The sequence below is a fragment of the Vulpes lagopus genome, chromosome 2 (assembly GCF_018345385.1).
Source record: "Vulpes lagopus strain Blue_001 chromosome 2, ASM1834538v1, whole genome shotgun sequence".
Classification (NCBI taxonomy): Eukaryota; Metazoa; Chordata; class Mammalia; order Carnivora; family Canidae; genus Vulpes; species Vulpes lagopus.
In genome coordinates, this window is record NC_054825.1 from 92,549,771 (window position 1) to 92,572,300 (window position 22,530).

The 22,530-nt window shown below is 41.9% G+C and overlaps 1 protein-coding gene across 15 annotated transcripts in view; it reads right to left on the reverse strand.

Moving 5' to 3' along the window:
* Nucleotides 1-22,530, reverse strand: part of PLAGL1 (PLAG1 like zinc finger 1) — a 109,662-nt gene that overhangs the window by 14,970 nt on the left and 72,162 nt on the right. For 6 of the 15 annotated variants that reach the window (XM_041743838.1, XM_041743836.1, XM_041743845.1 and 3 more), the window contains 2 exons: nucleotides 16,335-16,407; nucleotides 7,430-7,503 (listed from right to left, as the gene is read on the reverse strand). The exons of 1 other annotated variant lie outside the window; for it this stretch is intronic. The gene's annotated coding sequence lies outside the window, so the exon portion shown is untranslated. Of the gene's footprint in view, nucleotides 1-7,429; nucleotides 7,542-11,912; nucleotides 11,945-16,334; nucleotides 16,408-22,530 lie in introns of all 15 variants that reach the window. 8 more of the 15 variants (XM_041743844.1, XM_041743842.1, XM_041743837.1 and 5 more) reach the window with 5 other exon arrangements.

Here is a 22,530-nt window from a genome sequence, read left to right on the forward strand (position 1 = left end):
AAAAAGAGATGAAAGATACAAAATTGGAAGGGAATTAATCTTTCATTATTTATACATGATTGTCTACACAGAAAACTCCAAAGAATCTACACACAGAATAACAAAATTAGAAAGTTTGGCAAGATAGTTCTAAAAATCAAAATACAAAATAACTATTTCTAAATGCCAATAGAGAAATGTAATTAAAAATACCATATACATTTGTCACAAAATAAAGATATCTAGAAATAAATCTAACACAAAGTTACCATACACTTACAGAGAAATTTTTAAACTATACTGAAAGACAGTACAGAAGGCCTAAATAAATGGAGAAATATACCATGTTCATGAATAGGGAAATACAGATAGAATTATTTTAACATCGACTGTTGTTTCCGTATTTATATATTAATTCAATGAAGTACTAATAAAAATTCATCAGGGTTCTTTGATAGAACCCTAATCATTCTAAATTTTACATGGAGAAGAAAAAGTCCAAGGATAGCCAAGAACTTCCCAGTCCTATTGGATCATACTCATCATCATACAAAAAGACCATGGTATCTCCCAAAGAAGAAAAAGGTAAGAGATAATAGATAAAAGTTTTGTTTTATTTTAAAGCTGCTGTAATTCAGGCAGTATGACATACGGAGGCACAGGATTAGACAAGTGGACCAATGGAGTAGAATGAATAGCCAAGAAACAGACCCACCCTTGTATGGAAACAATATATGATGGGGCTTGGACAGCAATCACTGGGGAAAGAATAAACTACTTAATAATTGATTATCTAATTATTAAGAAAATAAGGAAATTGGATTCCCATCATGCATCATATATAAAAATTCTAGCCAGATTACAGGCTTAATGTTTAAAACAAAACTTTAAAACTTCAGGCAAGAATTTTTTTAAAAAAGATTTTATTCATTTATGAGAGACACAGAGAGAGAGGCAGAGACACAGACAGAGGGAGAAGCAGGGCCTGTGCAGGGAGCCTGATGTGGAACTCGATCCCAGGACTCCAGGATCATGCCCTGAGCCAAAGGCAGACACTCAACCACTGAGCCACCCAGGCGTCCCCAGGTAAGAATTTTTTAAAAAGGCATTTCATAGAAGGGGAAACTCAGATAATTAATACACAAATGAAAATATGCACAATTTTATCCAGGTGAGATTTCTTGGTCCATCATTAAAACAATTTCCCTATACTCTTCTACTCAATGGGCCTTCCTTCCCTCTTCATTCTACTTGGCTGGCAAAGCCACAATCCTGATTAACCTATTTAATCCCTGACCAACCCCACCTTAACTCTTGGCACTTCTTATGCTCCCTTTCCCTGCCCCCCCTTTTTGTCACATACTTACCACATCTGACATTTTCTGTTTTTTTTATTTTTTTAAAGATTTTATTTATTTATTCATGACAGACAGAAAGAGAAAGAGAGAGGCAGAGAGAGAGGCAGAGACACAGGCAGAGGGAGTAGCAGGCTCCATGCAGGGAGCCTGATGTGGGACTCCATCCCGGGTCTCCAGGATCACAGCCCGGGGCTGAAGGTGGCGCTAAACTGGGCCACCGGGGCGGCCCTCTGTTTTATTTTTTTAATACCCACCCACCCACAAAAACACACTGGAATGAAATTCAATTTTTAAACCAACCCTGTTGGCAAAAAATTAGAAAATCGAGCAAAACTGAGTAATACCTCATGAAAGTGAAAAAGACAATATACAAGCCTGGAGCCATGGACAAGTTATGTGCTTTCAAAGATGCTCTTCCTTAGGATTTATCAGATATAATTAAATCGCTCTACAAAGATTTATGAATGGGGAAAAAGTGAAAATAATTATCAAAATTCAAGGTGGGTAAGGAATACAGATGTTTAAGGTGTGATCATTTCTTGCTTGAGAGATCGAGAGGTTTCATGGAGAAGCCAAAGTTAAAGCTGAGCCTGCAGGTCTACCTGCTGTTTAAGTGGGGAAGTGGTCTATTTCAGACCAAAGGAATGAAACAGCATAGAATACTTGAAAATATGTAGCGCAGTAGGACTGGAACATGATGCAAATACGGGGGCACTGTGGATAAACAGGCCAGAAAGCGAGGCAAAGGCCATATCATGAAGGTTCAAGGATATACTGCTTCATCCTACCATGGTAAGGTGGGTTTTGTTGTTGTAATACTTTAGTAGATTGACTAACCTAGTTAAGGCTAGCCACTAACTGGGTTTATGTGTCAGTGCAAGTGAAGGAGGTAGAAAGAAAGGGGTAGAAGGAAGAAGACAACAAAACACTGTCTTCTCCACAGGAATGGGAAGAAATGATGGGAAGGGCATATGTATAGGGATCTAAGTCTCAAGAAGCACGGACAACCCAGGACTGATACCAAAGAGGTGGGGAACAGGAATCCATTATAAGCAATGGGTTTGTCATCAGATCATACTTTGTGATAGTAATTATGGCAGAGATATGTAAGATATACTGGAGACTGGTGAGACTAGAGGTAGTGAGACCACTTTGGCTTCTGCCACTTCTCAGAAGAGGTAACGGTGACATGGAAAGAAGAGAGGGCAGGTTGAAATGATACTTTGTAAACAGACTAGTTAGATTAGGATTCAGGTTAGGTCATAGAAAAGAGTTGACTATGGTGGCAGAGAAGGAAAGGAAGGTGGAGTCCCAGAAGAAAAGTCCAGCCAAACATACACATGAGGAGCTTAGTCTTAGGCCTGTTATCCTAGCACAGGGGTCATGCTACCGCTACCGCTCTCCCTGTCGCTCGATTTTAGTAGATGTGCTCTGCCAAGGCGAGCACTAGTTTTAGACATGTTCAATCTAATGGTGCCTCATCGGCACTGAAGCCAGTGAGGAGACCTATGCATGAAGGAGATGCTGAGGCTCTTTTCTAGACCAAGTACAGCTATGAACCCTTTGGCTAGAGGGAAGTGGATACCATTCTGAATTTGACTTCTGGGAGGACTTTGTAAGTTACTCAGAGCTCTACATGGGTGGCCTCAGATCCTGTCATTAAGCCCACTTACTCAACCTTGATCACCAATGTTTGTCCTTCCCAGTGTCATTTGGTAAAGTAGGTTGTCCTGGGGGCAAGGAGGACTTTTTTTTCTTTATGGCAGGTTGTAGCTAGACTGATCTTCCCTTAGGATATCTATTCTGCACTGCAGAACAGGGCGGAAGCAGGCTTGTGGGGACATGTAATTCTTAGATGTTCCAAGGGCAGAAGAAGCCTTCTGCTGCTAAATTCCCCCACTTCCTCTAGGATAAGGGAGTATAGTGACAAGTCTACGATAAAAATAAGCAAAATGATAATTAAATTTGCATGAAAAAACTTGATGTTTCAAAATAATTTCTAGATGGTTACAGTATAAAACAGGACCCCAACACCTCAATATCCCTGTTTGGTTCCCAGTCTAGTGGGAAAAAGTAGGCTTTTTACCATGGGAACCTTTCTTTGTTACAATGTCTTTAGCAGACTGAAGAGCTATCTAATCTATTTAGGTGAACCACTGTGACTCTACATGGACAGGGGTGAGAATGGACAGGGGTGAGAAAGGTGGGAAGAGAAGAGGTAGGAGAGAGCACTTCTAGAGTGCTGTCTCAACTGGAACGGGAGGAAGCTTTAAGGAGCAATGGAAAAGGCAGAAGACCAGGAACATGAGCCTCAAAGAGCCACGAAGACTAAGAGAAGCCACTACGCAGGGGGAAAGACTGCTGACAAGGGAGCCCGGCTCCATCACAGTGGAGGCTCCTCCCTGATGCAGATCTGTAAGCACCCCCACCTGCACAGAGTAAAGCAGAGAGGTTCCCCAGACAGGGCCACAGCACCGCCCCAAAATGGGTGACACAGCATGATGCTGAAATCTTCCGCTCCCTTCCTCTCCCCACCACCTATGTGATATATTTAAATACAGACATTTAGGAAGAATATCCAATGTCCACAAATAAGCAAAATAGACATGTGCTTCCAGAGAGGCAAGTGTGAAGTCCAGGGCTGGTTCTCACGCTGAGACAGAGAGACCTGGTCTCATGAAGACCATTAATGGACTGCAGGTAGCATGGTGGGCATGTGGGGCAGACAGCAGTCCTGAAATCCACACGAGAGCCTCTGGTATTAGGAGAAGATTTTCTAGTCATTAAAGTCAGTGATGGGGACTATTCTTTTGTGACAGCTGAAAATAGATCCCCCTCCTCCCTCCCAACAAGCCCTCTGCAACTGGCCTTTCGGCCCTTTTAGGCTATGCTTCTATAGCTGACAGCCAGTGATCTCTTTTCCTGGGTCTTGGAGAGTAGGGCGCGGAGGGCCCAAACTCACCTAATTAGTGGCCGGGCCTATTGTCCTAATACAGTTACCATTCTAGGGAAAAGAAAAGCCTGGTTCCTTCCCAGGAAGTGTGTGAGGGTAAAGACTCGTACTAAGGAAAGAAAGAAATAAAGCATACGAGTCACACTGGTGACGGGAAGCCAGATTCCATGAGTTAAAAATCTCTTGAGGGAAACATAAAAGCTACAGAAGGTCTAGAAAAGATGCCCAAGACTTGGACAGACTGATTCTGAAAAAACAGCATCTCCAAATAAATAGAAAAAGGCCCACAAACAGGTAACACTATGTCAGTAAAGTATCTCTGGGTGGCAGAATGAGAGAGGACTTCTGTTCTTCCTTTCTGAAAGGCTGTACTTTCTAAATTGTGATACTGGCCACCGAGGTGAGTCTTGGCACACCAGGAGGGCGAGGTGTACTTCAGGCAGAGAAGAACAGGTGAAAGCAGCGACCCCGCAGCGGTACAGGGTGGCACAGGGTGGTGCAGGGGGACGCAAGGGAGCTCAGGGCAATGCGGGGCACCAGGAGACGTCCTATGGGCAAAGCCAGCAGGAAGGCAGGTGTGAGGCCAGGGGAGGAGCGGGAGATGGGCCTGGGAAGGAGGTGGTGCCTGAGCAGCAGGCAGAGGAATCTGGGCTGTCCTGCAGGTTGCAGGGGGCCAGTGAAAGTGAGGACGCTTCCATCAACAGATTCCTTTACACAGGAGCAAAGTTACAAGTACTCACTTATCCCTCCTCACTGGACACTTCCCTGACCCTGAGGGAACAGCAGATTCAGAAGTACTGTTCTGAAACTCTACATGGTTCTTTTTCACATGATGAGCCTGATACCAAATCTCATTACCCAAATGGACCTGAATATAATTGGCGATTGGTATATGACAACTTACATTCTTTTCTTCTCTAAGTTTTTCCAACAAATAAGCATCCAGAATTCAGTTTACTATGAACTACTTAAGAGAATGGGATCCCTGGGTGGCTCAGCAGTTTAGCACCTGCCTTCGGCCCAGGGCGTGATCCTGGAGACCCGGATAGAGTCCCGCGTCAGGCTCCCTGCGTGGAGCCTGCTTCTCCTTCTGCCTGTGTCTCTTTCTCTCTCTCTCTCTCTCTCTCTCTCTCTCTCTCTCGGAGTCTCTCATGAATAAATAAAATCTTTAAAAAGAGAGAGAGAAAAAGGTAGACACACTGCACCCATTCCATCGCTCACTTCCCTTCTTCCGGGAGCATGTCTGCCCACCTCTGAGGGCACACGTCCTGTTTATCAGACAAAATGACTACACAATGTGGGAGGGAGAATGTTCTCTTTGCCCTCCTATGCCACATCCAATAGATTCAAATGATGCAGAGCAAAGCTCTTCATCCAGAAATACTTAAATTGAAATATTAAAAAAAATGTATCACCAGTCCTTTTAAATGACTCCAAGTTGTTCATTTTTTTCTTTGTAAGATGTCACATATTTCATCAGGTTTCCATTTTAAAAAGCAAGGGCACTGGAAAGATAGGGCAACTTGTCCCAGTTCCTGCACTGGCTTCTCTGAAAGGGAGAAAGGAATGTCGGGGGAAATGGGGGCGAAAGCTTCAGAAGAGAGGAACACTGGCAAGCTGGGCCGCCTCTCCTTTTCACCTTAAGTCTTTTCTCTCCCCCCATTCACAGCTTTAGGTCCTTTGTTTGTTTAACAAACCATTACAATCATACCCAGTTCAATGGGGAGGAATGTGAACTCTCTAAGTAGCTGTCCTGGCAATCCACATGTGTGGTCCACCCCACAGCCCATCCCCAGGCGGCTTCCCTGTGCGCCTCTGTGCTCCCAGTGCCCCAGAGGCCAGGCACCTTGCTCACAATGAGCCCAATTTCCCCTGCCGCATGCTTGCTGCTCCTTCCCAGTAGCCTATAGCGATGTCCCAAGTTGCTCCTCCTTCTTGGCTTGCCTAGCTACTGCACTGGCCCTTCTGCCTGGGCTTGTCCAGTTCTGCTCCTGAGCCCGAATCTGCCTGGTGTGGCGGCCACCCCCTACCTGTCTTCAGCCCACAGATTCACCACCGACACGGAGCTGACCCACTCCAGGGTCTTCCTGGTAATCATGCCTACTCTTCCAATGTCAATCACTCGGTAAACCCCTCCCCTGCCTAACTGGAACTGCTAGTGCCTTGCTATGTTCCTAGTAGATACATTGGCCATGTTGGGATAAATGTTAATGTCTTGGCCAATGTATCAAACTACTTTTTAGTCAGATCATATTTAAAGGGAACCACAATCATAGTTAGCAAAATCATGGTCTATTTTAGTTGGACTCATAAAGTCTTCTGCAGCCCCATTAGAGAAAAGGGCATCTTTATCCCCCATCTCACAGATGAGAAGACTAAGGTTTAGAAACTGACACCTGCCCACAGGCACTGCCTGATAAGATCCTGCAAGTGATGTTCTGTACACAGCAGAGTGCCTGAACACGAGTGCCCCACAGGTGCTAGCTTCCGCTGACATCACTACTGCGGATAATGATGAGGAGAACCAGAGACCAAACCCAGGTGGTCTGAGCTAAGCTGAGTGTTCTTCCCATTCATACCCTGTCATCCTTCCAGGTTACACTGTCTACATGAGCAGCAGACTTCGGCTTTTCCTCCAAATAAAGGCCGGAATCTGGGGCTGGATTCCCTGGTGACACCGGCCCGTGACCAGCCTCTTCCTCTGGCCAGTAAGTTGACATGTGCCACAAAGAGGAAGACACCCTTTCCCGTATCTCAGGTACCCAAGTTAGGTCAGGGCAGCTTTAAAACTCTGGAACTGACAGGGATGTCTGCAGAAAACTCCACAGATCTGAAGGAATTACCACAGCTGAGGCTGGGGGTGAGGGCGAGGGCGGGGGCGGCAGAGAACAGGAAAGGCTGTCAACAGCAGCATCGGAGTCCCTGGATTATGTGGTCTACTAATGCTTTTAAAAAAGAAACGGTGAGGAGAATGCTGTTATATTTGGCAGTTTAAGGGGGAAATGTATTTATCCTCTACTAGAACCTTTTTGAAAGACCTGGAACCTTGGGTCTTGACTTTTACTCTGTATTTCCAAGTAATTGCTCGTAAACATACCCCAAGAGAAATAATTTGAAGAAGCCACCACAGTTTGCGTACCTACTCGGCGACAGGAAACATCAGCTTCCAGCCGGTCGCGCAGTCCTCTCAGAAGCTTGTGTGAGGATTCAAACCTGTAAGAAGAGATCTTGCACATCTTCAGTGAATGAAGCTAGGAGAACATTCCCCCCCACCATGTTGCAGCTTGAGCTTCACTTCAACAGCACATATACACAACTGGTAATGTCTACAGATTTCTGACTGCCCTTTCATGCATTTTCAGAGATGACAGACCAATTTTAAACTTTAAGATCCTGTAGTATCACACCTCAATAGACACAGCACCATTAATTTTTAAATGTCTCAGATCTACCAGATGGCAAAAGTCTTAAACATTTAGAAAATCTGATATATTTCAAAGGTATGATAAAGTTCATAATGCTGCAACTTAAAGGATTTGCAATCTGTTGTCATGTTGCCCAAGAAGATCTTTAAGTATTTATATTACATCTTTTGTCCTAATGGCAACTGGATTAGAAAAACCCTGAAGTTTTCCCCTGCTTTCTGCAAGTAGGAAAAAACAAAACAAAAACAAAAAACCGTGAACTTGTTTACATAAAATATTCAAAATACCATGCAGAGGAAATGGTATTTTTTTTAAATCAACAGTATTAGAATACCATAAAACAAGTATGCAAATCTAGGCAATGACAGAACCGGAAACAGATCATGAATTGAAAAAAGTCAGCAATAACCAGTAGGCATTTGTTTTCAACAAAAGCTTCAAAGAAGCATACAGGTTCACCAGATGTACAGGCCAAAAAGGCTGTTGTCTCTACATTGAACACACGATTCAGTGGTTACACAATTCGAAGTTGGCTATGCACTAGAATTGCCAGATAAATCTTTTAAAAATACAGATTCCTAGGCCACAGTGCAAAGCAGCACAGACTGACACCACATCACTTTGGCCCTGGGAGTCTAGAGTTTCATCAAGTCTCCTGGAGCCAAGTCTGCAGTCAGCTTTGCACCACTGATCCCTGGTGACCATTTGGAAACCAGTATCTCTGCTCACCGATTACTAAAACCTGGCTTCTTCCAATTTAGGACTGTTCCAACCAGTCAGTCCTCATGGGGGGGGGGGGGGAAGCTTTTTAGGATTTTCTTAACTAGCACAAAGATAAATCTATTATGAAACAAAGCCAATCCTATCTCACCTACATGACTTATTCACTTGGTTGCCTGTTTTCTTCTCTTAGTTTGATTAAAAAAAAAAAAAAGGCAATGCCCATTTATTTTGTATGAGAACATCCTTTTAAGTTAAAAATGGAAAAATTAAGATAATTCTTAGACAACTAAATTTTTTAAATCACCCATCAAAATTCAGGAAAAAGCCTGGAAGGTAAAACTAGAGGTAAATAGGATCTTTGAATCATCCAGAGAATTTGTTTTGCATGTATAAACACTTCACAAATCATCTCATGGCCCCCCTCTCTCTCTCCTCATAATACCGAACATTTATCATGGTGCTTTAATTGGGTGCTCTCCAAAGGCCTGTATTAAATTTTTTTTAAATGAACTTTTAAAAACATTGAGGCAAGAGAGTATATTTCTTCTGGATGATTCTTCCTTTGCTTCTACCCATCTCACCAACAGACAATACCAATTTATGAATTCAGAGAGGCAGGGGCTCTCTTCTGCTTCACGAGAAAGGGTACACATGACATGAAGTACGCAAACCAGGCAGTGGAGTAGCTTAGCTTCATTGTCAAAATATTCAAATTATCACTAAAAGAAAGCGATTCCTTTCTGAATCTAACAATACTACTTGGCCTCCGAGGGCTCACACAGGAGCTTATTCTTAAGCTGTTCAATATAAGCAGCACCAGTGAAAGAGGAGAACTCTGGCAGGGAGGAGGCCAAGTTCCTCCGCCTCTCCCACCTGCCATCTCGGACCAGTAACGCTTACATAGCTAACAATGCAACAGAGAACCTGAAAGCATGCGTGGCCCCGGGGGAAAACCGTGTGCAGTGTGCGACAATTAATAAAGCAGAGAAGAGACAGGAAAAATAATACATCTAAGTTTGACAGGAGACTACTTGCAGACTGCTTTTCAGGTCAGAATTCAGATTTCAAAATCAGAGAAAAAGTTTTTAATCTTTCATATATATATGACATACAATCTTTCAAGTATATATACACATTATATAATCTTTCAAATATATCTTATACAAATCTTTTATATATATTTTTTGCCATATATATATATATATATGGAAAAAATGACCCTGTAACATTAAACACTCCTAAATATGTTTCTGAGCTCCAAAGAAGAAAAGTCACATTTTTCTAGAAATGGGGATTGGCACACGGTAAAAAGATTATAGTTAATTGCTTTAAATAAAAGGGAAAATGTCTCTTGGAAGATGATCTGTTTGTATCTGCTTACTCATTGATGACAAAAAGTAAGATCTCCTGAGTCTAGAGCGTATGGTTTCTAGAATGCATTTTTGCTGGCATGGTAGGTCTTTCTAGGCATTTGCTTCTGAGAGCCGCATTTAAGAACATGCCCTTTGCTCTATGAATGTCCTGGTTCAGCTGCCTGCTGAGCATGCACTGAGACCCAAATTAAACAAAGGGACTTCCCTCCAGTTTCAGCTCATTCACTTCTGGCTACTCCCAATTTTTCTTAAGTCAATTCTTCAAACTGACTTTTTTATTTCTAATGATCCTAGCGGGAAAGAATTGGGCAAGCCCCAAACGCTGGGAATTCTGCCTCAGTTTTCAGTGAAAGACTCCTCTAGATTGAAGATGTGCAAGGTTTGTTTTTGAAAAGCTTTTCAAATAGTTTTTTTTTCTTTCTAAAGACTGTAATTCCAGATGGAAAGGAGCTCTCACCCAATATGGGAGATAACAGACAACTAACTTTTATTTCACTGAGCAAACAATGAGATTATACCTCTGAAGTAGAGACTCTAAACGGGATATTCCTATTTATCTCAAAACAACAAAGTCAGCTTAAAGATGACAGAGGGGAGCAAGTTGCAAAGGGTCACCCAAAATTTGAATAGATCTGTGGGCCTGACACCTGGCCCTCCTTCTTGCAATAGCCCTGGGGGGCTGCACTCACAACCCAAGGTTTCAACTGCTCCTTGAAGTCAGAGGCCTCCCAAATCTGTCTTCAATCTTGAACTTTCTTTCAAATCCCAGATGAATCCATCTATACCCCCTTTCAGCCTGGATATCTCACAGCCCTGAAAGTCACCTGTTCTGAAGCAGGGGCTCCTCCTCCTCCAGCATTAGCGAATTAGCTACTGGCACCACTCTGTAATAATAGCTAGCACTTGCTGGATGCTCACAGGTCATGGCCATTTTAATCATGTAATACTCAACAACCATGTGAGATATTAGTCCCATTTTACTTATGGGGAAACTGAAACTCAGAAGTTGCATGAATTTGCCCATGCTCACATGACTGGCAGGCAGCAGAGCTGGCATCCAGAGCATGTAGTGTGAGAGTCCACATTGTCAACAGGTCAGTCTCTTTACTGTGTCAGTTCCCAGACTCCAAAGTCAGAAACCCTGGAGTCATACTAGATTTTTCTCACTAAGCTATCCAGATTCTGGGAGCTGTCTCTCAAATCTGTTTCCTTCTCGTAATTTCCATAGTTACCACTGTTTGGAAAATGTTTTGCCTTCACTACAGCCTCCAAATCAGCACGGCAGGACAACTCTGGAATTTTGCTTTGTCCTCCCAACAGCTTTTCTTTCTAGCTCATTTAAAACAGGTGGCGGGCTTTGCAATTCCCTGTATTTTAGCCCAGATGACAGCAGAGGCAGTCTGTCTTTGTTAACATCTAAACCCAAGAAGGCAATTATGTCCAACTCCTGAGATGGAAGGAGAGGGCACATGCAAAGGTGAGAGAGAGACCCTCTCCCACCAGCGGCCCTTGCCCAGCTCTGTTCTCTGGGCCAATGGGCAGAGCCCTCGAGAGGACAGGGAGTAGGGTGTGCTCAGGAAGACCCGACCCAGGGCAGGTTTCCAGCCTCTGCTCATGGTCTTGAGGCAGAGAGCTCCAGAGACTACTGCTGTGACCCACACAAGGTCAGGGGCTGGTCCACCTCACAGGTGCCATGGAAATCTCTGGGTTCTGGGATACACCCCACGGGGGTAAGGGAGACACCTAAAAATGCCGGAGATGACATTTCCCTGTATGTTAGCAGGATGGGGGCTGGACTCTGAATCAGTTACAGGGACGAAAACAGGGAAGACTTCCTGCATACTTAAAAAAGTTGTGCAGTGGGACTGGAACTTGTGGTGTGCCTCCATGAGGGGCTGAGAATCTTAGACTCCTGCTGTCGATGCCTCAATTGCTACAACTGGAGCCATATTGTTTTTCAAAAGAGAGCCATCCTCTGTTGCAGAGAGGAGTGTGGTCTCTGCAAAGGCGCTGTGACCTGGGGGCAGTCCTGTGCTTACAACCCTGGGGCAGATAGAGGAGGAAGGAAGGAAACCCGTGCAGATGTGGAGAGTTTACTCACAAGATTAACTCCTCTGATTCCTATGCAAATACCTAGAAAGGGAGAGGCAGAGAAAGTTGTCTTTAAGGCCTTTATCTTAAACTCTGAATTGCTTAAAAACCAAAGGAAGTAATGATGTGGACCAGGAAGAGGAAAGAGGGAGGCCTGCATCGCTGGTCTGAGGCACAGGACACCCCTGCTTCCTAAGCTGGGCCCTGCCTCCCAGGGCAGCAGGTGGGGACTGGGAGAGGGACAGTGCATTTCCATACAGAGGAAACAAGCTGTGCAGCAAACCAAGAAGCTGGGGGAGAGGAGGTTCCTACCCCAGGAGAGAGGATATAAGCCCTTAATGTTTCCAATTTGTTCATCCCGAAATACTGCAGTAACGGTAGGTACTTGTGGCATCAACACTGAAGAGGGGTTTTGGACTTTGAGGCCACTCACACATCCTTAAAGCAAATTTCATTTCAGTTCTATGGCTGAATATCGCAGGTCTTCAGAAGAGGCTCCCGAAAGCCCTGGCTGAACACTGGAGAGGATTTCACGTAACCAAGATATACCAGCCATCCTACAGAGCTTAGAATCTTCAGAACAGAGAGCCCTGGCTGGAAGAACTTCAGATGTGTAAGACTCAGCAACAGGGAACCCCATTTCGTTGCCACCCAGGCACCCACTTAGTCTGCCCCATCCATGGAGGCATGTCCAGTGGGAAGATGGAAATGGGAGAGGAGGAGTTGTCTGGGGAGCAAATGCCCTGTCACAGAGGCAGAGTGTGCCAAGGCAGTGCCCTTTCCCTGATTTGGGTTATCGGACAGAGTATTTTATATTAAATTGTACCTGAGACGGGAACTCAGAGACAACAAACATGGAAGCTAGGGCTTTTGTTGAGCAAACAGGCAGAGGTTTGGAAAAGCAAAGCAACCACAGTGTGGGGCCACTCTGGCCTCACAAGGATCTGGCCCCTGTTGACACTTGCTTCCTTTCTCACACCAGATAGGTGAGGCTCAGAAGGGAAAAGAAAAGCAAGCAATTCAAGAACATTAACGTGGCCTATCCCCCACACCCATCACCCAAGAATGGCAACCATGTGTCGGAGACTGTTCTCCAATCTGTGGTGCCTAAAAACTTGGTAGGAGAATGGTGGAGAGATATACTGGAGAATGGGAGACTGGTCCATTTCATTGGCCTAAACTCAATTTGCATATGGCTTCCCTTAAACTTACTAACAGTCTGCTGAGGAAAGAGCTTGAATCAGGTCAGTGCAAAGGGACATTTCTACATACTGGAGACAGAGGTCCATTCTGGTTCCTAGGTCTCTGTTTTTGGAGTGGCTCCCCTTCGTTCTAATCACAATGCTGCTTTCAGAATGATTCTTCTAACATGCAAATACATTCCTGTCACTTAGCTGCTGGGAATTCTTCAGTAGGCCCATTAGTTTCTGTCAGTTGCAACCAAGAGTCCTGACTAATAAGAACCACTGCAAGTTTTTAATCAGGAGAGCAACATGCTCAGGCTTATGTTATTGAAAGAGATTTCAGACAGCACATGTACAGATTACGCTACTGGATTTATCCATTGTATACATTAAAATCAATATAATGGCAATTCCCTTGGTGAAAACAAAAAACAAAAAAAATGTGCACAAAAAAATAAATGCAATAACTGCACACTGAAGTTTTTCCATAAAATGAACTGTTCTCGGGGAGTTCTAAATCTTCCCTGAACCAGAACTCACAACACTCTTAACAGCACTTAGAGTTGAATATACAGGGCAAATGAGAACCATTCTAGGGAAACAACATAAAATGATGATCATCTTAATGTGGTTCTAATTTACATGTTGATTGTGTGTCTGTTTTATGAATCACTTTTAATTCCTGTGCTCAAACAAAAAGGAAAAAATCACCTTGGTAAATGCCACATAATGGATCAATTAAATTATTCCCCAAATAAAGTACACTTTGTTATAGTATAAACATGCATAACTCCTGGTGCTATTTTAAACACACTGGTAGAGAAATGTGCTTTATTTTTAACATATTTAATACTATCCTATATTATGAACAACCCTCCCAACTCCCTTCATCTCTAAATGATCTTCATTTTAGTCTTTTGTTTGTTCCGGGAGTCAGAAAATAAAGAAATTTTAATGAGAATTCTTAGATAATAACTTTTCTTACCTAAAAGTGATACAACAATGTGTTTTACTCTCCATTATTCTACTGTGTCAGCAACACACTCTACTTAACACTAAGTTGTGTTCCTAGGTTATTTAAAAAAAATCAACCAAATGATAATATTCTATCATTTATACAGAGTATTCTAAATACAATCTAGAAAAATGGTGTGGTATAACAGAAAGACCACTGGTGTTGAGTCAAATGGTTCCAGGTTTGAATATTGGCTCTGCTACTTCCCAGGTAGGCCATCTTAGGCAAGTTCCCTAACTTCCCTGTGGTGACATCTATCTACTTTGCAGAGCTGTTACAAGATTACACATTATATATGTACACATAGAAGCAGGATGGTGTAGAGTCTAAAGTATACATGCAAAGTAGATGTGACCTGTTAAGTATCAACGACTTTATAGGCCGTATAAGTTCACAGCAGGAAACACTAGTAACCTGTTTCAGAATACCATATATGTGACAGGATATAAGTTATTGATTCACTTCCATAATCTTTCTTTAATATGGATCATGGTGCGATTTCATTTCCTAACATGTGCTTGCAAAAGAAATTTCTATTATTTCCTGCATACCTCCAAGTTTCGTGTGTCATGTATTTGAAAGATTCCTAAATTCTTAAACAGTGTCGTATTATTGCTGTGCTGGGCAAACCTGTTGGGACCCCTCTCACTTCTGAGAGCTTTCTCTGTATCCTCACTTAATAAACTTCTATCGCTTTTTTTAAGATTTTATTTATTTATTCATGATAGACATAGAGAGAGAGGCAGAGACACAGGCAGAGGGAGAAGCAGGCTCCATGCCGGAAGCCCAGGACTGCGCCCCGGGCCAAAGGCAGGCACCAAACCGCCGAGCCACCCAGGGATCTCCTACTTCTATCGCTACACACACACACACACAACACACACACATTGTTTTGCCTTACATGGCAATATCATGTTTAACTAGAGAAAACAATTGTGCCTGGCATGAATTGACTGGTCTCACAGGTAACATAAAGTGACCTAAATGACATACAGAAGTGATTCTGGCATTTTTGGATTTTGCTATATTTTTCTTTTCGAATGTGTTGGTGGGCAAGTTTCAGTTAGAATCACTTGGAGAACAGGAATTCAAACACACACCCCTATATTTCTAATATTCTCTTCACTCTGGCTTTCCACCGCAGGCAGCTGTGGATAACCTCCTGGAAGTCAGCCCCCAGAGCAAAATAAATTGGGAAGTGACTTATCTAGTGAGAGGCTTAGGAAAAAATATTCAAGGGTAAGATGTAATATAAGGAAACTTACACAGAACACTGGATTTTTTTTAAAAACGGCATATTACAGTCAAGGACATTTTGAAAAAAAATGTGGGGAGAGAGGCCAAGAATTATGGTTAAGCAACACTGTTAGCACTGAAGCTCCAAAAAACAGGGGGAGGGTATCATTAGGTGAGGAAGGTATAGGCTTCTTAAACAGAGGACTAATACATGTCACAGGGAAAAAAACACCAAAATGTGGATATGAAATTTAAGGCTGGAATTAGAGATTGTTATTTTGAAATAGGTGGTTAGAACAAATTATAATTTCCATATGTATGGTGGAAAATGATCAGAAACAAAAACTTCTGATAAATATTGAAGATCCTGCCAACCATAAGGTCTCCCAGATAAACACTGGATTTAGAAGCCCACTTATTTCCTCATTTCGTAACTTTAGGAAATTTGGACAGAACAGATGCAAATTGAGAATCAGTTCATATTATGGTTTTTAAGAGCGTGATTTAGAAACTGAATTGTAACATATGCAGCAGACTCACTATGATTCTAAGTGGAGGATAATGCCCCCAAATTCCCCCCTAGTATTTGTTTTTAAGATCATTTTAAAACATCATTTTAGAATGTAAGATAGGGAGATCACAAATTATCAGTAAGCAAGTCGTGATAACTAAAAATCAGTTGTATAATATCCCTTATTTCTAAATGCATATAAATATCAGTGACAGTTCTTTGCATATTCTCTTGATTTTTTTCTCAAGAGTGAAAAATGGGCTTTCATATCCCTTAACCCTGTTTTTCCTTCAAAGCCTGAAGTTCCTTCAGTGCAACTTCTCTTGAGAGCAAGCATTTTCTGGAACATAACCCCCTCTACTGTGGAAAAGGTAGAAGGCTTTGGTGTGTGCCACACCATAGGAAAGAACAAGAATACAAACTCACAACTGGCCCCAGGAGAGCTGCCTGGGCAGAAGTCCGACGGCGCAGCACAGACATACTTACCTTTTTCAGTCTGAGGTATGGAGAGTTTTAAATGTGATGTGAAACCAAGGCCACATCAGATGTGAGAGCAATCCTAGAGTGAGGGGGGGAAAAAGCAAAAGGTTAAAATAAAAGGGGGGGGAGGCATTGGGGGAAAAGCCACATCGGTGCTCTATAAGTAGACACTGATACACAGGATAGGAGGTTCAGACACAGATACAAAGAATAGGAATGTCAAAATCAAAAATTTCTCTTCGTCAACATACCACAGTGCCATATCCCTACATTCCAGAGACATGCCTTTAAGTTCTGACAGCAGTCTTCCTCTTAGAGAAGCAGTGCAGTCACATGGTTAAGAGCATGGGCCATGTGTCAGAAGGCCCAGAGTCAAATCCAGGTGTCACCTGGAGCCACTTAGAAACCTCACACAAAGGGCACCTGGGTGGCTCAGTTGGTTAAGCGTCTGTCTTCCACTCAAGTCATGAACCTGGGGTCCTGGGATTGAGCCCCGCATCAGGCGCTCTACTCAACAGGGAGCCTGCTCCGCCTCTCCCTCTCCCTGTCTGCTCTTTCTCTCTTAAATAAAATCATTAAAAAAAGGAAAAAGAAACCTCACACAATTTGTTTGGTCTCTCTCTGCCCCGGCTTCCTCATCTATAACACAAAAACAAAATGGTACCTACAGCAGAGGAACCTTTTACAGCTAAATGAGCTGAACTGAGGAAAGAGCTTCATTCATACAGGTACCTGGGAAGCAAGGAGCACTCCCGTATTTGCAATTATTTCCCAGATACCCAATTCAAGTACAAATACCTCACAGCCTCAAGCAGAAATGCAGTGATAATCAGAACCTTTTAAAAAGAGTCCAACACAAACACTATCCTTTAGGAAACAGTGTCCAAGCAGGGTTGAGAGTGAAGTGAGGGAGGAGAGGATCTTTAAGGAGCAAGAAAGATCATTAAAAGGCCCCAAACAGAGGCAAACAAAAACCAAAAAACAAAACAAAACAAAACAACCAAAAAACCCCAAAAACCAACCAAACAAAACTCCTTTGCTCCACTCCTGGGTTTTTTTCCCCCCAAAGACAAGGCTACTGTGAGAAAAGAGGCCTGAAAGGCAGAACTTGTTGACAGTAAGCACATCCAATGAACGTAATTTTAAATCTATATTTCAGAACAGTCTTTCCTGTAATTCAATCTAATGAATAAGGAGGATGTTTCCCTTTCAATGACTAGATAAGCCTGTAGTAGGGCTGCTTTATTTGGTTAGTCTGGATGGACGGGAAGCCATCTGAGAGGGAAATATCTGGTGTCTTTCTACTAGGAAGTTTGCTGATGGAGATAAACACACACACAAGTACAAACACCTAATATATGTTGATCTTCAAACCTATTTTGAAGGTTTGACTCTTACGCCATTTGAAATGATTCTCCTTAGATATTATAGCAGTCTTTGGTCCTGAGAAAAGGCTCTTTTATGGATGATCATGGAGCTGGAGTGAACTGATTTCTACAGACACAGCAAGAACACTGATTTTTGACTGAAGTTACTTCCGTGGTCTGTATGTAGTTCTATCAATGTAGACAAAGATATGCCTTACTGCTAAAATGAAAAAGTGTGGTTTGATTTCCTACACTTCCTTCCACCCTTCACCCCTCCCTACTTCGGTATGATGTCACATAAAATTACTTCCAGAAACGGAGGGTAGAGCAGCCAAGTTATAAAACCTAAGTGCTATGCTTACTGCTTTCTTATCTCCAAGTTAATTCTTATGGGGGCGAGAGTCTATCGATGATCAAGGCCATGGTAATTTTCCTATTTCATAAGAAATCTGAAGTCTCAGCAGAATTGCAAACTGCTGAATCTACCACATTTGTGTGACCCATACAAACACCCCATGCCTCTACAAAATTCCTACCAAAACTCACACATTTGCAAACCTGTATTTTAAACTTCACCCTTACCTTTGATCAAAAACAGACGACCAAATAGATCTCTTTAAAAATAATCTTGGTGGTAAAAACAAAAATATCATGGAGAGTAAAATATTAGCCAGTTACTGTATTTCTGTGCTTACCTACCCCTCCATTTACTAAAATTTTCCGTTATGATTTTAAGATGTTGTTTCCCAAAGAATGTTGACAACCATTTCCCACTTAAAGCTGTGGTTTAAAAGAAATAGGTTTTAACTTGAGAATAGCCCTGAACTGGGCTTGTTCTAGGGTCCTATGAAATCACAGTAGTTAGTCCTTTAGACTCAAAATTTCCCTTACACTTTTTCACTGACAAGTGAAGGTGTTTGCTTCCTTTGATAAGGGGCTCATAACAAACAGTAGTGGTAAATCTGGTTAAAGAAATTGTCAAAGGGTGCTTTGTTTTGCATTATTTAACATTACATCATAGAAATAAATCATGTAAAATGGAAGCTTTATCCATCTCAATCGCTAAATCTAGTCAAGTGAAAGTCTACAAAACTCTAAACGAAAAGCTTTCTCTTTGTACTGAAAAATATCTAAACACTGGGTTGAGATTTAATTTTAGGAAAGAATATTGGAGAACAGAGTTTAGATTTGAAAAGGACAATGCAATCCACTTTTTTTATGCTTCCTGTTCAGAGGCTGATGGACTGCCCAACAAACTTGCCAAATCAAAAAGAGTGTTTAATAATTCTCCATAAAGAATAGATTTTAAAAAGCTATAGCACCAATCAGGTAACAATAGATCAATCAGGTTTTCCTAAAATGTAGTATTTGCAGTTGAAGCCTGGATAAGTAATTACATTCAAAGTAATGTACAGGGAGCTATCAATCCCCATTCATGCAGCTCACATTCACGGAGCCAAGAGCTTTGCTGGGCTTGGAGATATAAAAATGAATCCGCCACAGCTGCTTTACTTCCAGCTAAAAGAATACACCTAAACAAAGAGCTACAGGGCAGTGTGTTAAGTGCTATAATAGAGGTATGCACAAAGGGCTTGGGGCCAAAGGAAGAAGCTATAAATTCTTCCTGGGAAATCAAGCAAGTGAGGGGAGATGTGAAAGAAGGTATACGGTGATGCTTCCTGGTGATAAACTCAAGACTTTTTTCCTTACTGTGTTCTCAAAAGTAAGGTGGTAATTTTAGGATTTATGAACTGTGTTAATGGCAAGTGCTATATCGGTCTTTCCCCAGTTTCATTTATACTTGGCATAGCCTTTTGGTCACAATATCCTACGAATATACTTGGCATAGCCTTTTGGTCACAATATCCTACGAATATCCTACGTTTAATTGAAAATAAACATGTTATCAAAATATTCCCACACGACACACACTATCCAGAGCAGCAGGACTAGTTAGTAGCAGGAGTAAAACTTAGATACAAAGTTCAGAGATGTTTGGAGACAGACATGAATGACATTCTTGACACTTAGTCATATTACACTAATGATGCTTATTTTAAATATGAATTTTTTTTCTGATTCTTCTTCAGGCAAAAATAGAAGAATCACTTGATTATATCATGGTTAATATTTGTCTTCCTCTACTTCTGTGTTTAAAATAGAAGGAGGGTGTTGAATCAACTTCTACTTAGCATCATTTATTATGCATACCATATTCCTACTTATAACACAGTTGTGACAGAACGTCCATTGTTCATTACACACTAGCCCCAAACTTGAGTAATTCTAATGTAAGCATGAGAAACCACCGTCTCCTTTGGGGTGAATTTCCAAATTCCTCTGTGTTAAATTGAGGTCTAATTTTCCCTGTGCCTGGTTTTCACAAGAAGGTCCATTCCACCCCATGTGCTCCTTTTCAGCTGTCAATAAACAGAGGCAGTGAATTCCCCCACAGCTTCACAAAGCTAGTTAGGCAGAGCCATTCATTCCTTCAGGAAAACAGGGCATTGATTTCAGCGAGTTCCCAGGGAGCAGCTGCAACAAAGAGATCAAAGGCCCACCTCTCTTTCCCTCCACTGCTTCCATCAGGCCAGGCCCAGACAAACAGCGACAGGTTTCCTTGAGACAAGGAGAGGGCCCGGCAGACCACCTCATGGTTCAATTCAAATTCATCCGTTTCCTACATTCCAGTGACAGTCCAGAATGCTAACCATGACAAACCAGCACAATCGCCCGGCATAATATACTGCTCACTAGTTCATCCAAGGTCAGAGGGAGAAAACAAGCACCCAGGGAAGTCCTCCACTTCTAGGGCCTGCTGAGCCTCAATGGCCCCCTGACATTCCATAAATAAACTTCGCCTGCTCACTCTCCCTTTCTTTTTCCATCCTGCAATCCTGCAAGCAATTGTCTCATTCAATCTGCAATTTCTTTCGTGTCACCCTACCCAAACTACTGGGACACTTTATTCTCAACCTGATAGTTCTAATGATGATATTAAGCATGGTTATGTGGGCAGCTCTAATCAGTTCACACTCAGTAAACTACCACTATCGGATGAATTTACAGCTGTAATTGCTAGGGGCTTCCTCCAAGGCCTGATTTCCAGGGAAGGCCACACAACCTAAAGAGAGTTCGGTTTGCGTAAATTCTGTTTGCAAAACAAAAATGTGAACAGAGATAGAATGGTTGGTTAGCTTTTGATGTGAGTGAGGTATTCACCCAAACTGGTAATCGAGACCCCTAAATGACAGTCTGTGTGTGCATGAGCCATGTGCAGCTTTGCGGGAGTGAGGGGGGTTAGCCAGGGGCAGGGGGAGCACTAAGGGCTAGGAAAGAAGATGGATTCTCCTGATTGGTTACCTACCCTGAACAGGTTTGATCAAAAGGTTTCTAAAGTTTCCCCTGAATTCTAACCTGCTTGTTTGACGCAACCTTCAAGAAAGCCTGTAAAATAATGCATTATTTTATCGTGCTCCATTCCATTTCTGCCACTAATCCTGAGGAAGCATGGGAGTGGATGGGTTAAATCTGAAAATTCCTACACCAAAAAGAAAATAAACAATGTTGGAATGAAAGGTATGGAGAAGTCATTCCTTGACACAGAACACAACTTCCCACATGCCCATCTTATGAGCTTCGGTATGACCTGGGAGATCCATTCACTGATTGTTCACTGATCACCAAAGATGCCATTTTGTACATGGTACTGAACAGTCTTCAAGACTTTCACTTATTCTCAGGATGAGACAGAAGTAAGCTTAGAAAATACAAAGGTCTCAACAGCACACAAAAGATGGCTTCCTAGTAGATGCGGCGTGACAGTTATATTAGGAGTCTCAAAGCTGACTCTGGCACTGATCCATTTTGGGCCTCTCTTGTCTTTCTACTCTTTCAAAATGGAGACAAATATCTGTCAAGAATTCAGGTATTGTGAAATAACCGATCCTCAAATATAAAGTATCTCATCGGAGAACGCTAGTCTCTTGAGTAGAACTTCCTTACATAATAGATCACTCTAATTCAACAGAGCTGCTCTGGAAACTCAGTTTCTATAAATCAAATCATTTTTTTTAAAAGGTCTCAGATAATTTACTACTTAACAAAGGCTATGGCAAATGACAAAATACACTCATCAACTCATTTATATACCCTTTCAAAAGCATTTAAAGCATTTAGAAACATCAATTTGATCTTCACCACAACCACCTAAGATAGGTGATTTTACTAGTTTCTATTTTTGAATGAGGAAAACAGACTTAAGAAAGGTAACAAATATGTATCGGAAACACAACTTGAAGTATTCTGTTTTTCAACCCCATGTAATACCTTGCTGCCATGTATACATACAATTATTCACTGAACTTCTCTCACCATAACTACATTGAATAATCAATCTACTCCTAAGCCCGATGCAATGTACCACTCATCCAAGGAGGCAGTGCTTGAGTATGGAGTCTGGTGTCCGATCCACATTGAAACTTTAGTGTCACCTTTTGGTAATTTTGTAAATTAAGCAATTAACATAATTTTTGGATTCTCAGTTTCTCAACTGCAAAAGAGGAATAATATCTTCTCTGATAGTGTCTGTAAAGAATCAAGTTATATAACTTGTATAAAGCACCTACAGTAGCATTAGCACATAATAAATGCTTAATCATGCTAGCTATTATCATTGGTGTTGAAAATCAGACCGATATAAAACGTAAAGGAGAAAAATGTTTCCTTTTAAATAAAAAGATGTAAAATTTAACTTTCAGCCTCTGGATTATATGGTTCTCTCTAGTACTAAAAATTTACCACTTGAGTCTAATATTTTAAGGTAGCTAACTAAT